The 16427-nt window shown below is 39.3% G+C and overlaps 3 non-coding genes across 3 annotated transcripts; 1 reads left to right on the top strand and 2 right to left on the bottom strand.

The window, feature by feature from the left end:
• Nucleotides 1-850: 850 nt before the first annotated feature.
• Nucleotides 851-966, bottom strand: LOC135046227 (U5 spliceosomal RNA). Its single transcript, XR_010238554.1, has one exon. It is a non-coding gene; the product is annotated as a U5 spliceosomal RNA (small nuclear RNA).
• Nucleotides 967-1236: 270 nt separating this feature from the next.
• On the bottom strand, nt 1237-1352 carry LOC135046273 (U5 spliceosomal RNA). The gene has a single exon (XR_010238593.1). It is a non-coding gene; the product is annotated as a U5 spliceosomal RNA (small nuclear RNA).
• A 144-nt stretch (nt 1353-1496) lies between these two features.
• LOC135046254 (U1 spliceosomal RNA) lies at nt 1497-1660 on the top strand. The gene has a single exon (XR_010238581.1). It is a non-coding gene; the product is annotated as a U1 spliceosomal RNA (small nuclear RNA).
• Nucleotides 1661-16427: the final 14767 nt, after the last annotated feature.

Genomic DNA, 16427 nt, shown 5'->3' with positions numbered 1-16427 from the left:
CCCACACAGTGCCAGAAATGCCCCCACAGTGCCAGAAATGTCCCCACAGTGCCTGATATGTCCCCACAGTGCCAAATATGCCCCCACAGAGCCAGATATGCAATGCCCCCACAGTGCCAGAAATGCCCCCACAGTGCCAGAAATGCCCCCCACAGAGCCAGAAATGCCCCCACAGTGCCAGAAATGCCCCCACATAACCAAAAATGCCCCCTGTGTGCCAGAAATGCCCCCACAGTGCGGATCTCCCCCCCCCCCAAAAAAAAAAAAATACCTGCGGCGCTGGGGAGGAGTACTGCTGTCCGCCTGTGTGGGAGCGCTGGCGGGCGGGAGGCCGGGCGAGTGAGCCTGAGCCTGGGTCCGGGCTGGCGGGCGGGTGGGCGGCCACTTGTGCAGGCGGGCTATGCGCGGCGCCGGCGTCTGACGTTAGATACCGGCGCCGCGCAGCGCGCATACACAGCGCGACCGCCAAATGCTGCAGCAGCACACACACAGGGCCGGCTCCAGCATCGAATATGGCGGCGCCAGCGCGTGGCGCCCATTAAGGGTGGCGCCCTGCGCGGCCGCTCTATTCGAACATGCCTAGAGCCGGCCCTGATGCCAGCAGTCCTCATTCAGCTCAAAGTGAGCACCCAATTTGAAAGAAAGAAAGCAGATTTCTCACCAGGCTTCCCCTTGCTATAAGCATGGTTTGTACTCTTTTCCATGTGCTCCCAGATCTTTCAAGCAATTAGTATGGTCAAGAAAGTTCTGCTTGAAAAGAAACAGACATTTACTGTCATTGTTATACAAATAAACTTACATTAAAGCTAACAAGAAAGCACACTCGTTCTGTCTTTAAACTGATAAAAGAAACCCCAATAATATGGGGCATGCAAAAATTGAGATAAAACTCAGTTTTGCTCCTCTCCACGGAAATCTTTAATAAAAGGCGAAATATTTGTTAGTTCTGAAGAGAAACCAGAGCATGACCAAGATTCCACCTGTCGCCTGAGTGCCATGCCAGCAGTCCTCATTCAGATCAAAGTGAGCGCCCAATTTGAAAGAAAGCAGATTTCTCACCTGGCTTCTCCTTGCTATAAGCATGGTTTGTACTGTATTCCATGTGCTCCCAGATCTTTCAAGCAAGTAGCATGGTCAAGAAAGTTCTGTTTGAAAAGAAACAAACATTTACTGTCATTTCTATGCAAATGAGCTTTCATTAAAGCACACTCATTCTATCTTTAAACCGATAAAAGAAACCCCAAAAAGATGGGGCATGCAAAAATTGAGGTAAAACTCAGTTTTGCTCCTCTCCACGGAAATCTTTAGTAAAAGGCGAAAGATTTGTTCGTTCTGAAGAGAAACCAGAGCATGACCAAGATTTTCATCTGAAAATATGTGTTCTCCCTGCAGTTGTTGTCCCCAGATGAGAGTTCCCTTGTGCTGCCTCAGTTGAATCTCCTTTACTTGACAGAGATGTGCCTGAGCAGCGGCCCTCCCCAGCCCTATCCCAAATCATACTTATTTTGCATAGGAGATACCATGGTCATGAAGATTGTTCTCCCAGGGTGAGGTTCATTCATTGCATTCTGGGTATGCTGACCCCTGTGATTTCCCCAAATGTGGGAAACTCGACTGCATTATTTGTGGTAGTGGGGGACTGTGTTTGTGCTTTCCTCTGGTCAGCTCTGGTAAAAGTCAGATTTCTTTGTCTCAGATCTTCCTCTAGCCTTGTTCTTCTTTCGAGAGTTCCCTTGTGCTGCCTCAGTTGGATCTCCTTCACTTGACAGGGGGTGCCCGAGCAGCAATCCTCCACAGCTCTAGCCCAACTCCTACTTACCTGCCAGGTGAGATACTATGATCTTCACTGTTAGGGCAATCAGGATGTGGAATTCCCTGCCAGGGAAGGTGGTAATGGTGGACTCTGTAATTGGATTTAAAAAAGGAATGGATACATTTCTGAATGAAAAAGCTATCCAAGGTTATAATACTTAAAATATCAACATGGTTAATCCGGGGGTAACATGAGTTATAGTAGCTAACTAGTCATAAAACATTATTCAGCAAGTATGTAGAATCATCACAACTTAAAACAGGTTGAACACGATGGGCAATTTGCCTCTATTCAACCTCAAAAACTATGTTACTATATGTTACTATATTACTATGTTACTGTAGTATACAGAAAACCAAAATGCAATGAACAGTGATAGTGAGCACTGATGAGGATACTAGAACTGACACTGAGCAGCAAGATGCAGCACTGGACTATTAGTAATGTACTGTAGTATGCTGAGCACCACAATGCAGCACAAGACAATGAGCAGTGATACTGAGCACTGATGAGGATACTACTGAGAACTGACACTGAGCAGGAGAGACACACTACTAGTATTACTGAGCAGCAATAAGTAACCACTGATACTGAGCACTGATATTGAGATTTCCACTGAGAGAACATAGCCACGTCCATTCCGCTCTATCTTCAATGCACGAGTAAAAATGGCGGCAACGCGCAGCTCTTTATATGGAATCCGAATCTCGCGAGAATCCGACAGCGGGATGATGACATTTTCCCTTTTTCAGGTTTTCCGAGTCAGGCGGGAACAACCGAGCCTGCCTCGGACCAGTGTAAACAACGTGGAGTTCGTGGGGAATTCGGTTCTCGGAGAACCGAACCCGCTCCTCTCTACCTTATACCTATCAATTTTTTTATTTTCAATCTAAGCCCCTGCAGTTTTCTGTAAGCATCTGCTTCGCTATGATGATCAACAAGTCACAAGGGCAAACACTCAGGGCTTGAGGCGTAGATCTTAGGACCAGCTGCTACAAGCATGGCAGAGGTGTCACTATCACTGGTGACACCCAGAGAGGTGGCGAGGGAGATTGTAATGCAGTGCGCGCAGATAAGCAGCGCAATGGTAAAAAGGAGGCATGGTTTCATAGGTAGGGGCGTGGCCTGGTGGCCTGAATCTACATTTTGTTGCTCCGGGTGTCCCGGGGGTTGGGGGCTGCACCCGGGGACTAGTGAGTGAGCGGTGCTGGCTCCTGCACAGTGAAAGGGCATGGCCACCCAGCATGACGCCTCCCTTCTTGTCCATGCTGTAATTGCAGTCGCACTGCAGTTCAGCGTGATCATAAAAAATGATGTAGCCTCCTGCTGGTGCAGACTGTATGTGCGCGCAGGAAGCCGCCACCATTTTTGTGATCACAGCGGCTGAATGTGATGTCATACAGCCGCTGTGACCACGCCCCCTGTGTCTCCTCCGTTGCAGACCCCATTTTGAAGCCTTGCCCCCGCACCGCTCCATCCCTGACTTGGAAATGGAGTGTTGCTGACCCACCTATCCCCCCCCCCCGCCCCGATTGACAGGCAGAGGCGATCGCATTCTCTGCGGGGTGCCACAGAAAATGCAGGCACATGCGTATGCTCTTAGCAATTTTTGCAGTTGGATCGCTTATTGTGATTGCAATCCAACCTGAATCAGGCCCTATTACCTATCACAATGCGCTGCGGGCAGTGCAAAATTGGGTTAATATAGGAGAAAAACCCCCAGACCTGTGCTCCTTAACTGTACCTGGTGGCTAGTGGAGCGGCTGCCCAGTAATCAGTGTCCACGCCAGTGCGCACACGGTCCACCCCCTACGGCCACGCTCCCCTTCATCAGCGGCCTCGTGATCCGGAAGGGTGGTGTGTGTGTGACTGACCTTAGGATGAAACCGGAGCCTCCGCTGCAGTGACCCAGCAACCAGGGCATGGGAGTATACAGCGCCGCTGGGAGTGATGAAGCTGCAGTAAAGATGTCTATTAGACCTAGCCTGCTGCAGCCCTTGTAGATTCTCATAAAACAAGTTCTTCTTTTCTTGTCAAAATTTATAGCTAAGAATAGGCTGCCTGAGGCAGGCCCCTGTTAAGTGGCCTGCTACTGAAGGCACCAACTACAAACTGAGCTCCCTGTTCATGGAAGCGGGGTTATAGAGGAGAATGCACTGAGCATCTTGGGAACAGTCAAAAGCTTTGAGCCGGTTGGTGCCTCAGATCAAGATCCTACTCTACACCCCAATGTGAATCCTTGTGGAGTCCAGTGTACCCCACAGAAGAAATTAATGTGTCACACCCATTGGCAGCAACCTTAGAATAGCTGCTGACGGGCACAATTGAGAATGGAAGGGGGGGGGGACATTTGAATCAAGCACATAAATGCAATTCAAATATGTAATTTGTACCTTCCTATTTTAAAATATAATGGATGAACCTCACCCTGTGAGAACAATCTTCATGATCAAGAGATCTCATATGCAAAATAAGTATGAGTTGGGATAGGGCTGGGGAGGGTGGCTGCTCGGGCAGCCCCTCCCCCGTCAAGTTAAGGAGATTCAACTGAGGAAGCACAAGGGAACTCTCGTCTGGGGACAACAACTGCAGGGAGACCACATCTTTTCAGATGAACATGGGAGGGCGGAAGGCTGCCTAATACTGAAGCACCATCAAATATCAAACCATATGCAACATCAAGTACAAGCATTCCTGGGGGAAGGTCTGCAGCAGACGGATTTGCATACAGTGATGTTATCCAAGCAGTGGGCCAAAGTTGGCTGGAACCCTCATCTGCATATGAAAAGAGAAAAGGGGCGTGCAGGGCATGGCGGCCTTTTGCAGTGCTTGGATGACCCCTAGTTCTCATTAAACACCCACACCCTCCTTTGGTGTGGGGCTCATGTTGGCCATGCCCCATCCCCTGAAGCATTCAAGCTGATTTCTTGCAGCAGCTGGGCACTGTAACAGCTCCAGAGCTGTTCTGTAAGGCAAGTAAAAGGGTGTGGGCCCTGCAGCACCACCTGTAGTTCGCATTGTGCGTTGGAAGGCACAAAGTAAGCAGACGGGAGGAGAAGTCAGGATAGTGCGCAAGGGCATCCTTTTCTCTTAGTCCGTAGAGGATGCTGGGGTCACATTAAGAACCATGGGGTATAGACGGGATCCGCAAGAGACATGGGCACTTTAAGACTATCAAAGGGTGTGAACTGGCTCCTCCCTCTATGCCCCTCCTCCAGACTCCAGTTATAGGAACTGTGCCCAGGGAGACGGACATTTCGAGGAAAGGATTTATTGTTAAACTAAGGTGAGCATCTTACCAGCTCACACCTTAAGCATGCCGCAGAACGTGGCATTCAACAGAACACAAGCCAACGGCATGAACAATTGCAGCAAAAAGCTGACCAGAACCATAACACAACATGTGTATAACCACAAGTAATAACTGCAGACACAGTATGGACTGGGACGGGTGCCCAGCATCCTCTACAGACTAAGAGAAAAGGATTTACCGGTAGGTATTAAAATCCTATTTTCTCATACGACCTAGAGGATGCTGGGGTCACATTAAGAACCATGGGGTTATACCAAAGCTCTTGAACGGGTGGAAGAGTGCGTACGACTCTGCAGCACCGAATGACCCAACTTGAGGTTATCATCGGCAAGGATGCAGTGGCGTTAATGTTTCCTGGTGTCAACCTGTATTATTTCAGTAGATATTGAAATGAGGATGCATCTTGCTGCCTTTCCAATGAAGCAAGTTTAATTTAGTAATAGGTGAAAAACCATCCCTACAAAGATGTTAATCAGATACTTGGCTTTGTGGACACTTTTCAGAGAACAAATTTGTTAGCATAAAAATAAAGCCAGAAAATGAAGAGCTGTTTAATCACTCAATTGGATTTTTTTGCCAGCATATTTCTTTTTCTCTGCAAACCACTGCTAAATTGTGCTTCCTAGCTGTTTTTATAAAATCACTGAATCAAATCTAACTCTGATTACATCAGAGAAGGCCAGGTACCCTACACCATAACAGGGGTTTTTGAAATTTTGACTTGTCTACTTAAAGATCACCAAAATCTGATAACAAGGTCAATTACATCCCTGGGTGGGATTGAACCACCAACCCTTTGGTTAATAACCAATCACACTAACCAATTGCGCCACAGAGACACTTTGCAAAAGTCCATACTGACAAAGGCTAATAAGCATTCATCTAGAACGTTTCCTAGAAAAACTTTTAAAAGTCAATAATCTGGAGAGTTTTTGTAAGATGTTTCTTCCATCAACCAACGAAGAAACACATTGTTACTTTCCCATGATGAGTGAGTGCTTCAAGATCTCTTGCACTTACATGTGCAGCAGAGTACTGTAATGAAAGCATGCTGGGTTCATAACCCAGAGGTAGGCAGATTGAAACTATCCTCTGCTATATGCATTTTTTTTTGTTAATTAAAGTAATCCAAAACTGGGATTGATATTTTTTCTCTTTTATTTTTACTTAAAGTACAATAACTTTTACCATTTTAATATGTTTTAATAGTATATTGACAGTATTGTTTTCTTTCAAAAATCCACTTAATTTTCTTTACCCGATTATTAAAATGGTAATTGACAAAAACAAACTACATTGTCACCAGAAGAGCAATACAAAATGTACAAGTGATATATTAAAATCATCTTTCCAGCTTGAATTTCAATGATGCATTGGGGCAACGATTTTGTGAGAAACATCTTCACCCTTAAATAAAGATTTTCTTAATTCCTTACCTGTGTGCTAATTAGATATCACCTTGTTTTCACATTAAACAGACTTCCACATGAGAAAGCAGCAAGGATGCAGTGGCGTTAATGTTTCCTGGTGTCAACCTGTATTATTTCAGTAGATATTGAAATGAGGATGCATCTTGCTGCCTTTCCAATGAAGCAAGTTTAATTTAGTAATAGGTGAAAAACCATCCCTACAAAGATGTTAATCCGATACTTGGCTTTGTGGACACTTTTCAGAGAACAAATTTGTTAGCATAAAAATAAAGCCAGAAAATGAAGAGCTGTTTAATCACTCAATTGGATTTTTCTGCCAGCATATTTCATTTTCTCTGCAACCCACTGCTAAATTGTGCTTCCTAGCTGTTTTTTGATAAAATCACTTAATCAAATCTAACTCTGATTACATCAGAGTAGGCCAGGTACCCTACACCATAAGACGGGGTTTGAAATTTTGACTTGTCTACTTAAAGATCACCAAAATCTGATGACAAGGTCAATAACATCCCTGGGTGGGATTGAACCACCAACCCTTTGGTTAATAACCAAACACACTAACCGATTGCACCACAGAGACACTTTGCAAACGTACATACTGACAAAGGCTAATAAGCATTCATCTAGAACAATTCCTAGAAAACTTTAAAAAGTCAATAATCTGGAGAGATTTTGTAAGATGTTTCTTCCATCAACCAATGAAGAAACGCATTGGTACTTTCCCATGATGAGTGAGTGCTTCAGGATCTCTTGCACTTACATGTGCAGCAGAGTACTGCAATGGAAGCATGCTGGGCCCATAACCCAGAGGTAGGCAGATTGAAACTATCCTCTGCTATATGCATTTTTTTTTGTTAATTAAAGTAATCCAAAACTGGGATTGATATTTTTGCTCTTTTATTTTTACTTAAAGTACAATAACTTTTACCATTTTAATTTGTTTTAATAGTATATTGACAGTATTGTTTTCTTTCAAAAATCCACTTAATTTTCTTTACCCTATTATTAAAATGGTAATTGACAAAAACAAACTACATTGTCACCAGAAGAGCAATACAAAATGTACAAGTGATATATTAAAATCATCTTTCCAGCTTGAATTTCAATGATGCATTGGGGCAACGATTTTGTGAGAAACATCTTCACCCTTAAATAAAGATTTTCTTAATTCCTTACCTGTGTGCTAATTAGATATCACCTTGTTTTCACATTAAACAGACTTCCACATGAGAAAGCAGCAAGGATGCAGTGGCGTTAATGTTTCCTGGTGTCAACCTGTATTATTTCAGTAGATATTGAAATGAGGATGCATCTTGCTGCCTTTCCAATGAAGCAAGTTTAATTTAGTAATAGGTGAAAAACCATCCCTACAAAGATGTTAATCAGATACTTGGCTTTGTGGACACTTTTCAGAGAACAAATTTGTTAGCATAAAAATAAAGCCAGAAAATGAAGAGCTGTTTAATCACTCAATTGGATTTTTTTGCCAGCATATTTCTTTTTCTTTGCAAACCACTGCTAAATTGTGCTTCCTAGCTGTTTTTATAAAATCACTGAATCAAATCTAACTCTGATTACATCAGAGAAGGCCAGGTACCCTACACCATAATAGGGGTTTTTGAAATTTTGACTTGTCTACTTAAATATCACCAAAATCTGATCACAAGGTCAATTACGTCCCTGGGTGGGATTGAACCACCAACCTTTTGATTAATAGCTGAACACACTAACCGATTGCGCCACAGAGACACTTTGCAAAAAGAATATACTGACAAAGACTAATAAGCATTCATCTAGAACGTTTCCTAGAAAAACTTTAAAAAGTCAATAATCTGGAGAGTTTTTGTAAGATGTTTCTTCCAGCAACCAATGAAGAAACACATTGGTACTTTCGCATGATGAGTGAGTGCTTCAGGATCTCTTGCACTTACATGTGCAGCAGAGTACTGCAATGGAAGCATGCTGGGCCCATAACCCAGAGGTAGGCAGATTGAAACTATCCTTTGCTATATGCATTTTTTTTTTGTTCATTAAAGTAATCCAAAACTGGGATTGATATTTTAGCTTTTATTTTTACTTAAAGTACAATAACTTTTACCATTTTAATTTGTTTTAATAGTATATTGACAGTATTGTTTTCTTTCAAAAATCCACTTAATTTTCTTTACCCGATTATTAAAATGGTAACTGACAAAAACAAACTACATTGTCACCAGAAGAGCAATACAAAATGTACAAGTGATATATTAAAATCATCTTTCCAGCTTGAATTTCAATGATGCATTGGGGCAACAATTTTGTGAGAAACATCTTCACCCTTAAATAAAGATTTTCTTAATTCCTTACCTGTGTGCTAATTAGATATCACCTTGTTTTCACATTAAACAGACTTCCACATGAGAAAGCAGCAAGGATGCAGTGGCGTTAATGTTTCCTGGTGTCAACCTGTATTATTTCAGTAGATATTGAAATGAGGATGCATCTTGCTGCCTTTCCAATGAAGCAAGTTTAATTTAGTAATAGGTGAAAAACCATCCCTACAAAGGTGTTAATCAGAGACTTGGCTTTGTGGACACTTTTCAGAGAACAAATTTGTTATCATAAAAATAAAGCCAGAAAATGAAGAGCTGTTTAATCACTCAATTGTATTTTTCTGCCAGCATTTTTCTTTTTCTCTGCAACCCACTGCTAAATTGTGCTTCCTAGCTGTTTTTTTATAAAATCACTTAATCAAATCTAACTCTGATTACATCAGAGAAGGCCAGGTACCCTACACCATAAGAGGGGGTTTGCAATTTTGACTTGTCTACTTAAATATCACCAAAATCTGATCACAAGGTCAATTACGTCCCTGGGTGGGATTGAACCACCAACCTTTTGATTAATAGCTGAACACACTAACCGATTGCGCCACAGAGACACTTTGCAAAAAGAATATACTGACAAAGACTAATAAGCATTCATCTAGAACGTTTCCTAGAAAAACTTTAAAAAGTCAATAATCTGGAGAGTTTTTGTAAGATGTTTTTTCTAGCAACCAATGAAGAAACACATTGGTACTTTCGCATGATGAGTGAGGGCTTCAGGATCTCTTGCACTTACATGTGCAGCAGAGTACTGCAATGGAAGCATGCTGGGCCCATAACCCAGAGGTAGGCAGATTGAAACTATCCTTTGCTATATGCATTTTTTTTTTGTTCATTAAAGTAATCCAAAACTGGGATTGATATTTTAGCTTTTATTTTTACTTAAAGTACAATAACTTTTACCATTTTAATTTGTTTTAATAGTATATTGACAGTATTGTTTTCTTTCAAAAATCCACTTAATTTTCTTTACCCTATTATTAAAATGGTAATTGACAAAAACAAACTACATTGTCACCAGAAGAGCAATACAAAATGTACAAGTGATATATTAAAATCATCTTTCCAGCTTGAATTTCAATGATGCATTGGGGCAATGATTTTGTGAGAAACATCTTCACCCTTAAATAAAGATTTTCTTAATTCCTTACCTGTGTGCTAATTAGATATCACCTTGTTTTCACATTAAACAGACTTCCACATGAGAAAGCAGCAAGGATGCAGTGGCGTTAATGTTTCCTGGTGTCAACCTGTATTATTTCAGTAGATATTGAAATGAGGATGCATCTTGCTGCCTTTCCAATGAAGCAAGTTTAATTTAGTAATAGGTGAAAAACCATCCCTACAAATATGTTAATCAGATACTTGGCTTTGTGGACACTTTTCAGAGAACAAATTAGTTAGCATAAAAATAAAGCCAGAAAATGAAGAGCTGTTTAATCACTCAATTGGATTTTTCTGCCAGCATATTTCTTTTTCTCTGCAACCCACTGCTAAATTGTGCTTCCTAGCTGTTTTTATAAAATCACTGAATCAAATCTAACTCTGATTACATCAGAGAAGGCCAGGTACCCTACACCATAACAGGGGGTTTGAAATTTTGACTTGTCTGCTTAAAGATCACCAAAATCTGATAACAAGGTCAATTAAGTCCCTGGGTGGGATTGAACCACCAACCTTTTGGTTAATAGCCTTACACACTAACTGATTGCGCCACAGCGACACTTTGCAAAAGTACTTACTGACAAAGGCTAATAAGCATTCATCTAGAACGATTCCTAGAAACATTTTAAAAAGTCAATAATGTGGAGAGTTTTTGTAAGATGTTTCTTCCATCAACCAATGAAGAAACACATTGGTACTTTCCCATGATGAGTGAGTGCTTCAGGATCTCTTGCACTTACATGTGCAGCAGAGTACTGTAATGGAAGCATGCTGGGTCCATAACCCAGAGGTAGGCAGATTGAAACTATCCTCTGCTATATGCATTTTTTTTTGTTCATTAAAGTAATCCAAAACTGGGATTGATATTTTAGCTTTTATTTTTACTTAAAGTACAATAACTTTTACCATTTTAATTTGTTTTAATAGTATATTGACAGTATTGTTTTCTTTCAAAAATCCAATTAATTTTCTTTACCCGATTATTAAAATGGTAACTGACAAAAACAAACTACATTGTCACCAGAAGAGCAATACAAAATGTACAAGTGATATATTAAAATCATCTTTCCAGCTTGAATTTCAATGATGCATTGGGGCAACGATTTTGTGAGAAACATCTTCACCCTTAAATAAATATTTTCTTAATTCCTTACCTGTGTGCTAATTAGATATCACCTTGTTTTCACATTAAACAGACTTCCACATGAGAAAGCAGCAAGGATGCAGTGGCGTTAATGTTTCCTGGTGTCAACCTTTATTATTTCAGTAGATATTGAAATGAGGATGCATCTTGCTGCCTTTCCAATGAAGCAAGTTTAATTTAGTAATAGGTGAAAAACCATCCCTACAAAGGTGTTAATCAGAGACTTGGCTTTGTGGACACTTTTCAGAGAACAAATTTGTTAGCATAAAAATAAAGCCAGAAAATGAAGAGCTGTTTAATCACTCAATTGGATTTTTTTGATAGCATATTTCTTTTTCTCTGCAACCCACTGCTAAATTGTGCTTCCTAGCTGTTTTTATAAAATCACTGAATCAAATCTAACTCTGATTACATCAGAGAAGGCCAGGTACCCTACACCATAACAGGGGTTTTCGAAATTTTGACTTGTCTACTTAAAGATCAACAAAATCTGATAACAAGGTCAATTATGTCCCTGGGTGGGATTGAACCACCAACCTTTTGGTTAATAGCTGTACACACTAACTGATTGCGCCACAGCGACACTTTGCAAAAGTGCATACTGACAAAGGCTAATAAGCATTCATCTAGAACGTTTCCTATAAAAACTTTAAATAGTCAATAATCTGGAGAGTTTTTGTAAGATGTTTCTTCCATCAACCAATGAAGAAACACATTGGTACTTTCCCATGATGAGTGAGTGCTTCAGGATCTCTTGCACTTACATGTGCAGCAGAGTACTGTTATGAAAGCATGCTGGGTCCATAACCCAGAGGTAGGCAGATTGAAACTATCCTCTGCTATATGCATTTTTTTTTGTTAATTAAAGTAATCCAAAACTGGGATTGATATTTTTGCTCTTTTATTTTTACTTAAAGTACAATAACTTTTACCATTTTAATTTGTTTTAATAGTATATTGACAGTATTGTTTTCTTTCAAAAATCCAATTACTTTTCTTTACCCGATTATTAAAATGGTAATTGACAAAAACAAACTACATTGTCACCAGAAGAGCAATACAAAATGTACAAGTGATATATTAAAATCATCTTTCCAGCTTGAATTTCAATGATGCATTGGGGCAACGATTTTGTGAGAAACATCTTCACCCTTAAATAAAGATTTTCTTAATTCCTTACCTGTGTGCTAATTAGATATCACTTTGTTTTCACATTAAACAGACTTCCACATGAGAAAACAGCAAAGATGCAGTGGCGTTAATGTTTCCTGGTGTCAACCTGTATTATTTCCGTAGATATTGAAATGAGGATGCATCTTGCTGCCTTTCCAATGAAGCAAGTTTAATTTAGTAATAGGTGAAAAACCATCCCTACAAAGATGTTAATCAGATACTTGGCTTTGTGGACACTTTTCAGAGAACAAATTTGTTATCATAAAAATAAAGCCAGAAAATGAAGAGCTGTTTAATCACTCAATTGGATTTTTCTGCCAGCATTTTTCTTTTTCTCTGCAACCCACTGCTAAATTGTGCTTCCTAGCTGTTTTTTTTATAAAATCACTTAATCAAATCTAACTCTGATTACATCAGAGAAGGCCAGGTACCCTACACCATAAGAGGGGTTTTGCAATTTTGACTTGTCTACTTAAATATTACCAAAATCTGATCACAAGGTCAATTACGTCCCTGGGTGGGATTGAACCACCAACCTTCTGATTAATAGCTGAACACACTAACCGATTGCGCCACAGAGACACTTTGCAAAAAGTACATACTGACAAAGACTAATAAGCATTCATCTAGAACGTTTCCTAGAAAAACTTTAAAAAGTCAATAATCTGGAGAGTTTTTGTAAGATGTTTCTTCCAGCAACCAATGAAGAAACACATTGGTACTTTCGCATGATGAGTGAGTGCTTCAGGATCTCTTGCACTTACATGTGCAGCAGAGTACTGCACTGGAAGCATGCTGGGCCCATAACCCAGAGGTAGGCAGATTGAAACTATCCTTTGCTATATGCATTTTTTTTTTGTTCATTAAAGTAATCCAAAACTGGGATTGATATTTTAGCTTTTATTTTTACTTAAAGTACAATAACTTTTACCATTTTAATTTGTTTTAATAGTATATTGACAGTATTGTTTTCTTTCAAAAATCCAATTAATTTTCTTTACCCGATTTTTAAAATGGTAATTGACAAAAACAAACTACATTGTCACCAGAAGAGCAATACAAAATGTACAAGTGATATATTAAAATCATCTTTCCAGCTTGAATTTCAATGATGCATTGGGGCAACGATTTTGTGAGAAACATCTTCACCCTTAAATAAAGATTTTCTTAATTCCTTACCTGTGTGCTAATTAGATATCACCTTGTTTTCACATTAAACAGACTTCCACATGAGAAAACAGCAAAGATGCAGTGGCGTTAATGTTTCCTGGTGTCAACCTGTATTATTTCCGTAGATATTGAAATGAGGATGCATCTTGCTGCCTTTCCAATGAAGCAAGTTTAATTTAGTAATAGGTGAAAAACCATCCCTACAAAAATGTTAATCAGATACTTGGCTTTGTGGACACTTTTCAGAGAACAAATTTGTTATCATAAAAATAAAGCCAGAAAATGAAGAGCTGTTTAATCACTCAATTGGATTTTTCTGCCAGCATTTTTCTTTTTCTCTGCAACCCACTGCTAAATTGTGCTTCCTAGCTGTTTTTTTTATAAAATCACTTAATCAAATCTAACTCTGATTACATCAGAGAAGGCCAGGTACCCTACACCATAAGAGGGGGTTTGCAATTTTGACTTGTCTACTTAAATATCACCAAAATCTGATCACAAGGTCAATTATGTCCCTGGGTGGGATTGAACCACCAACTTTTTGATTAATAGCTGAACACACTAACCAATTGCGCCACAGAGACACTTTGCAAAAAGTACATACTGACAAAGACTAATAAGCATTCATCTAGAACGTTTCCTAAAAAAACTTTAAAAAGTCAATAATCTGGAGAGTTTTTGTAAGATGTTTCTTCCAGCAACCAACGAAGAAACACATTGGTACTTTCGCATGATGAGTGAGTGCTTCAGGATCTCTTGCACTTACATGTGCAGCAGAGTACTGCAATGGAAGCATGCTGGGCCCATAACCCAGAGGTAGGCAGATTGAAACTATCCTTTGCTATATGCATTTTTTTTTGTTCATAAAAGTAATCCAAAACTGGGATTGATATTTTAGCTTTTATTTTTACTTAAAGTACAATAACTTTTACCATTTTAATTTGTTTTAATAGTATATTGACAGTATTTTTTCTTTAAAAAATCCAATTAATTTTCTTTACCCGATTATTAAAATGGTAATTGACAAAAACAAACTACATTGTCACCAGAAGAGCAATACAAAATGTACAAGTGATACATTAAAATCATCTTTCCAGCTTGAATTTCAATGATGCATTGGGGCAACGATTATGTGAGAAACATCTTCACCCTTAAATAAAGATTTTCTTAATTCCTTACCTGTGTGCTAATTAGATATCACCTTGTTTTCACATTAAACAGACTTCCACATGAGAAAGCAGCAAGGATGCAGTGGCGTTAATGTTTCCTGGTGTCAACCTGTACTATTTCAGTAGATATTGAAATGAGGATGCATCTTGCTGCCTTTCCAATGAAGCAAGTTTAATTTAGTAATAGATGAAAAACCATCCCTACAAATATGTTAATCAGATACTTGGCTTTGTGGACACTTTTCAGAGAACAAATTAGTTAGCATAAAAATAAAGCCAGAAAATGAAGAGCTGTTTAATCACTCAATTGGATTTTTCTGCCAGCATATTTCTTTTTCTCTGCAACCCACTGCTAAATTGTGCTTCCTAGCTGTTTTTATAAAATCACTGAATCAAATCTAACTACATCAGAGAAGGCCAGGTACCCTACACCATAACAGGGGGTTTGAAATTTTGACTTGTCTACTTAAAGATCACCAAAATCTGATAACAAGGTCAATTAAGTCCCTGGGTGGGATTGAACCACCAACCTTTTGGTTAATAGCCTTACACACTAACTGATTGCGCCACAGTGACACTTTGCAAAAGTACTTACTGACAAAGGCTAATAAGCATTCATCTAGAACGATTCCTAGAAACATTTTAAAAAGTCAATAATGTGGAGAGTTTTTGTAAGATGTTTCTTCCATCAACCAATGAAGAAACACATTGGTACTTTCCCATGATGAGTGAGTGCTTCAGGATCTCTTGCACTTACATGTGCAGCAGAGTACTGTAATGGAAGCATGCTGGGTCCATAACCCAGAGGTAGGCAGATTGAAACTATCCTCTGCTATATGCATTTTTTTTTGTTAATTAAAGTAATCCAAAACTGGGATTGATATTTTTGCTCTTTTATTTTTACTTAAAGTACATTAACTTTTACCATTTTAATTTGTTTTAATAGTATATTGACAGTATTGTTTTCTTTCAAAAATCCAATTAATTTTCTTTACCCGATTATTAAAATGGTAATTGACAAAAGCAAACTACATTGTCACCAGAAGAGCAATACAAAATGTACAAGTGATATATTAAAATCATCTTTCCAGCTTGAATTTCAATGATGCATTGGGGCAACGATTTTGTGAGAAACATCTTCACCCTTAAATAAAGATTTTCTTAATTCCTTACCTGTGTGCTAATTAGATATCACCTTGTTTTCACATTAAACAGACTTCCACATGAGAAAGCAGCAAGGATGCAGTGGCGTTAATGTTTCCTGGTGTCAACCTGTATTATTTCAGTAGATATTGAAATGAGGATGCATCTTGCTGCCTTTCCAATGAAGCAAGTTTAATTTAGTAATAGGTGAAAAACCATCCCTACAAAGATGTTAATTAGATACTTGGCTTTGTGGACACTTTTCAGAGAACAAATTTGTTAGCATAAAAATAAAGCCAGAAAATGAAGAGCTGTTTAATCACTCAATTGGATTTTTTTGCCAGCATATTTCTTTTTCTCTGCAACCCACTGCTAAATTGTGCTTCCTAGCTGTTTTTATAAAATCACTGAATCAAATCTAACTCTGATTACATCAGAGAAGGCCAGGTACCCTACACCATAACAGGGGTTTTCGAAATTTTGACTTGTCTACTTAAAGATCAACAAAATCTGATAACAAGGTCAATTACGTCCCTGGGTGG

The sequence above is a fragment of the Pseudophryne corroboree genome, unplaced genomic scaffold, assembly GCF_028390025.1.
Source record: "Pseudophryne corroboree isolate aPseCor3 unplaced genomic scaffold, aPseCor3.hap2 scaffold_923, whole genome shotgun sequence".
In the NCBI taxonomy this organism is placed as follows: Eukaryota; Metazoa; Chordata; class Amphibia; order Anura; family Myobatrachidae; genus Pseudophryne; species Pseudophryne corroboree.
This window is presented reverse-complemented; position numbering and strand designations above follow the sequence as displayed.